Raw genomic sequence first — 5845 nt, forward strand, 5'->3', positions numbered from 1 at the left:
ATGGCCCAGAGAGGGACTTGGTGGCCCATACTTGGCAGTGTTCTTGAATGTCTCAGACTGGACAAAGGTCTCAAATGGTCCAGACAGGGCAAGGTCACAGATTGTCCAGACTGGGCAAAGGTCTTGGGAGGAAGTCTAAATTGGCTATATACAGAAGGAAGCCCAGATTGGGCACAATAAGAAGGAAGCACGGATTGGACACACTCAGAAGGAAGCCTGAATGTAACATGTTTGACAGAGACTGAAATCAATGACACTGACGTCTCTAAAGCAAATGGCTCATGACAAACTGTCTTCTAAAGCACAATAGGTGGTCTTGCTTGACGTATTTATTTATTATTATGTGAGATATCTCCATTCTATGTCAATACCTGACGTCTGGTTTCTGTTTTTGGCTTTTTTTGTCATTTGATTGCTCTGAAACTCAGCCTGCCAGCATTGCAGAAAGACTGTGTCTTTGAATACTCTCAGAATCAGCATATTAGCACTATGGTGGATATCTCTATTCAATATCAATAGCTGACTATAAGACATGTGACCATATTAGTGAATTTTATACTACGCTTTTACAAGTCAATTACACGTGCCCATCAGAAAGGACATTATGGCCTTTAGCAATTTTGCATTAATTAATTAGAAATTGCATACTATTTCTAAACACTGTGATTTCTTGTGTAAAATCTTAAGATTTTCAACTCAATAGGTAAGATCAACCCACCTCTCTCATCCACTCCAAGCTATAATCTTATATGATAGTGGACAGCAGAAGGTGTAGTCCTTATCCTTTTCTTTATGCTTCTATCCTAATTCAGTACTCTCTCATCCAGATGCCAGGTCACATTCTCTGCAATGCTACAAGTATCAGAGAACCTGTGCTATTAACTGGACAGCAGAAGTTCTCTAACCTTGGTATATGTCAATAACCACACTCTCTCATTTGTTCCAAATTGGGAAAATTACTGCCATATTTCGCTGGTTATGCCCGATCCCATCTGATCTTGGAAGCTAAGCAGTGATAAGCCTGTTCAGTACCCAGAGGGGAGACCACTGGGGAATATCAGGTGCTGTAAGTATAATTTGTTATCTGACAACAAAAAGCAGAAGTGTTGGAGAAACCTTTTACATCTAACATCAACTTATCTACCTATATGGTCTACCATGTAACTTTTGACATTTACTATCTCCTTTTGCAATACTTCTATCTTTGAACCTACCACGCAGGATAATTATCTACACCAGGAGACCTTTGAAAACAGAAGGCACCCAGAATTGGATTGCATTACAATTCAAATTATCCTATTTATGACTCCGGGTTTTCATTTCTCTGGACACCGATTTGGGACTCCAGTGTCTTCAATATTTTCACCACAGGTGCTACAATATTTACTAATTGATTTTACAAATTATCGTCACCTTTGACAAATGGATTAATTTAAGAGATATTAATCCTTCTGTGTGGATTCTGTGTAACAATCCTTTTCTTGTGTTGTATAAAATTGAAAGTTACGTTTTAGAATTTATCATTCCAAAGTGTGTCCCAACATAGAGTCTTTCTTTTCCTTTGTTCCAAATACACACGTCCCACTGACTCTGGGAGCACCACCAACTTCAGAGACTAGATACCCAATTTTAGGGATTATTTAACTAAACTCCTTTAATTTTGGTTTCATAGAGGCCTTACACAAAAGAGCCCATTCTCTCAATATTTATCTTTGGTCCTGTGCGGTACCACACAATTCTATTGTTGTACCCTGTACCAAGCCATGAAAGACTATATATATATATATATATATATATATATATGTCTTTATATATCTAGGGACTCGATCCTGACAGGTCCCCACTTCACTAGCAGTGACACCTTTCCTTTCACCCTCGCTTTCAACATCCACCATACAGACCCTCTCTTGCTCACTATGTGCAGCTTATTGTCCATTTTTGGTGTTGTATTTAGCAGTATCAGATTCCAGCTGCCTATATGGGATTCCCCAGTAGACAACATATGTTGGTCTAGTGATATTTACAGCCATACCACACTGGCAAACATCCATTTCTGGCTGATCTTGGAAACTAAACAGTGTTGGGCCCAGTCAGTATCAGTATCGGTGACGATCTGGGAATACTGGGTGCTGTACATCACTCACTTAATACCACAAGGCAGCAGACATTGTGCATTCTGTGGCTGTTCTCCCCAATAGGGCAGTTTGGATTCTTTTTGCACATATATTCTTATTTATATTGATTGCCGTAACAAGTGGGCATTGCTTTGCAGTAGCTTGTTTTGAGGGTTGTCCTTGTGTCACCTGCTGTTATTCCTATTAGACCTGTCATTACTTCCTGCTTTTTGCACCCTGCAATTTCTAGCCAGCACTTTCAGGGAACCCTGTTCTGCTGAGCTTCAGCACTATTCCTTTTACTTTTTAAACACATCACTTTATATCATTCACTTCTGTTTTGATATACAGCGTCCTTGCAATTCCCCTCACTTGATTGTGGAGCCATTTGAGGCTTATACAGTATTTCGTGTTCTGACAACAGTGCGGTTAGCCCCTGAGGAAGACCAGTCGGTTGAAACAGCTGTCGGGCTGTGTTTGCTGTACTTAACAATGCCGTTTGGTTAAGGAATAAATCCTGCTTTTCTTTCATCTACACGTGAGTGCTGGCTTGTCTACTTTTTCTGCATCGCTGGAGTAGTGAGCGTTTTATATTTATTGCTGCCTTGCACCACCATTTTTTGCTTTATATACATAGGCTTTGAGTGCTGTCGTGATTTCCTATCATTACTCAATTTTTTTATGTGCACCTGCTCCGTGGAGTTTACATGTTCTCTCCTCAGTTAATAACTGACTTTTCAGTATTTTTTCTTGTTTTCTTGTTACCAGTATCTTTTTTGCACATATACAGCTTTGTGGCGTGTGATCAAGCACGCCTGTGCTAGTCTGAGCAAACAAATATCTATCATTATAGTTTTTCTTTTTTTCAATGTCTACCAGTAAGGAGATTACATCTGTGCTACAGTTTAATGATGCTGATGCAGAACGCATTCTCTTTGATGACACTGACTCACTGACCTTTCACACTGACAGTCCGGAGGAGTTTATCAGTGATCTCCTAAGATTAAAGAAATGGGAAGTTGAACTTCAACTCCATGGACTTACCTTATCGCAATATTATAAAGAGCAATTTATTCCCAGGGGGTTCAGGTTGCGTAACCAACCCACACTGTGAAGACATAGCAATGATTTCTGCACCAGATGGTGCAAAATACTGAATAAGTGCTCATTTGACTTAATGCTGCTGGTGATTGAACAGGCAGGCATTGATTTGAATATCAGGAAGGACATCTCCGAATTAGAAGCATCAGACGTATTTAAGTCAATACAAACCCCAGACAGTGAGCTTTTGTCCAAGTTGAACAAGGACATAGATACATTTAAAGGTGATTTGCTGAAGTTCAAAAAGAACAAGTACAAACAGGTCAAATTGGACTACAAGGATAACAGGGTATATCCTTGGTATTCGCGTAGTGAACCCCGAAGATATAAACCACAGTTCCAATGTGGCATAAGACCTATACAACCCTTTACAGACATTGACAGCCAGTCCCAAACTTCGGCAAGAGACTCAGATGCTCCATCTACCTCTAGCCAAAACTTTACATCTTTACAGAGATCCTCCAGGAATAGAAGACCGCCCAAAAACCCGCTGTACCCACCCATCGAGGTGGGAGAAAAAGAAAGGAAAAGACAACAAAAACACAATTAGAAATGGTAGTCTTCAATCTGTCCCAGCATTCCCTAACACCTGACGAACTGTCCATTCTGAACAAAGGCCTATCCTTTTTTCCCACAGTAACAGAATGAATTTAAATGGCATGTGGATCTTTACAAATTTGGCAGGCAACTTCGGCTTAAAGATTTTTTTGCAGGAACTAACCTCGATTCAGGATCAACATCCTCAACCAACCAGTCAAGTATACCAAAAAAGCCAAGCCTATTTGACCCACCATCACAAAACCCTTCTTTACACACTTTTATGAGGGTTCTCAAAAGGGATACCATTCCATACATCGCCAAGCAAAGAATTAACCATCACAACATCACATTGGGAGAGAGAAAAGCCATTGACTCATTGCGCAATGACACCCAGTTAATCATCAGAGCTGAGGACAAAGGCGGAGGAATCGTACTCCTTGATTACGACTACTACATACAGGAAGCTAACAGCCAGCTCTCGGATACCATGTGTTATCAGAAACTCACTTACGATCCAACAGGAGTGTACAAAACAGAGATTGACTCTATTATACAAATGGGACTCAACAATGGCTATATCAATCAAAGCATAGCTGAATTTTTGACCACCACACATCCCAAAATTCCATTTTTGTATACACTTCCAAAAATACACAAATCACTAACTCAGCCTCCTGGATGACCTATTATCTTGGCCAGAGGGTCCCTGTGTCAGCCCCTTTCCCAATTGGTCGACTTTTATCTACAACCACTGGTTAGCAGAACATCCAGCTATATAGAGGACACCTCTGACTTTTTGAGGAAATTAGAAGGAGTGCAGAGTGTGACAAAGGATACCTTGCTTGTCACTTTGGACGTTTCCAGTCTCTACACCAACATCCCCCTTATACAGGGCATTGATTCATGCAGAGATCTTCTCAACAACAGCGATACATATTTTGGACCGCCAGTCTCCTTTCTTATGTTACTCATTGACACCATCCTCAACAAAAATTATTTTCTTTTTGAAAATTGTTTCTATTTGCAGAAACAAGGAACCACCATGGGTTCCAACATGGCGCCCTCTTATGCCAACATTTTTATGGCAGCATATGAGCATGTGCACATCATTGGTAATTCACGTTTTTGTCACTTTTTAGCATTTTATGTACGATACATCGATGATTTATTTTTTATTTGACAATGCAGTGAAGAACATCTTTTGGAATTCATCAATGAACTCAACGTCCTCCCTGGAACCATCAGATTCAGTTTGACCTTCAGTAAAACACAAATTAATTTTTTGGATGTTACCATCAAAAAGGAGAATAATACATTGCTAACTTCAATCTACAGTAAAGACTCTGACCGTAACACTCTTTTATTGCACTCCAGTTTTCATCCAGTGCCTTTGAAAAAGGGCTTGCCTTTCTCTCAACTGCTGAGGGTGATACGCATCACCTCTAATCCAACGGAATTACCAGGAGTTTTACAATCTATGTGCCTGAGATTCTTGGACAGAGGATACTCCAAGAATGAAATCAATAATGCTTTATCGCGGATTGAGAAATTTAACAGAACTGAACTTCTACATGTGAAAACTGATCCTACCAATAAAGATCGGGATAGGCTTAATTTTTCCGGTATGTTCACCACGGCATCAGCATTTATATGTAACCGCATCAGGGAACATTGGCATTTGATCTCCAGTGATCCGACATTGAAAAAAGACTTATCTCTAATACCAAGATTTGCTTATAGACGAGGACCGAATCTCAAGGACCTTTTGGTCAAGACAGACTTTCACAGCAGAAACTTAGACAGATGTCCAATTGGCTTACCACCAAACCGGGAGTATTTAAGTGTACAGGATGTTCGAATTGGACTTTTCTGATAATAGGCAATCGCTTCAAAAATCCCACTGATGGGAGGGAATATTCCATCAAATATAGGCTGGACTATAACAGTAGATTTGTTGTTTACATTTTGAGATGCCCATGCAAGCGTCTGTATGTCGGCAAGACTAGTAGAATGATGAAAGAATGGCTCAGCCAACACCGCTCATCTATCAAGAAGTGCCTAATTGCTACAGACACCTCAAAAGACTTTAC

The 5845-nt window shown here is 40.1% G+C and overlaps 1 pseudogene; it reads left to right on the forward strand.

Moving 5' to 3' along the window:
• The first annotated feature begins 954 nt into the window (after positions 1 to 954).
• On the forward strand, positions 955 to 1073 carry LOC134947161 (5S ribosomal RNA; annotated as a pseudogene).
• The last annotated feature ends 4772 nt before the right edge of the window (positions 1074 to 5845 follow it).

Source organism: Pseudophryne corroboree, chromosome 7, assembly GCF_028390025.1.
Source record: "Pseudophryne corroboree isolate aPseCor3 chromosome 7, aPseCor3.hap2, whole genome shotgun sequence".
Lineage (NCBI taxonomy): Eukaryota > Metazoa > Chordata > Amphibia > Anura > Myobatrachidae > Pseudophryne > Pseudophryne corroboree.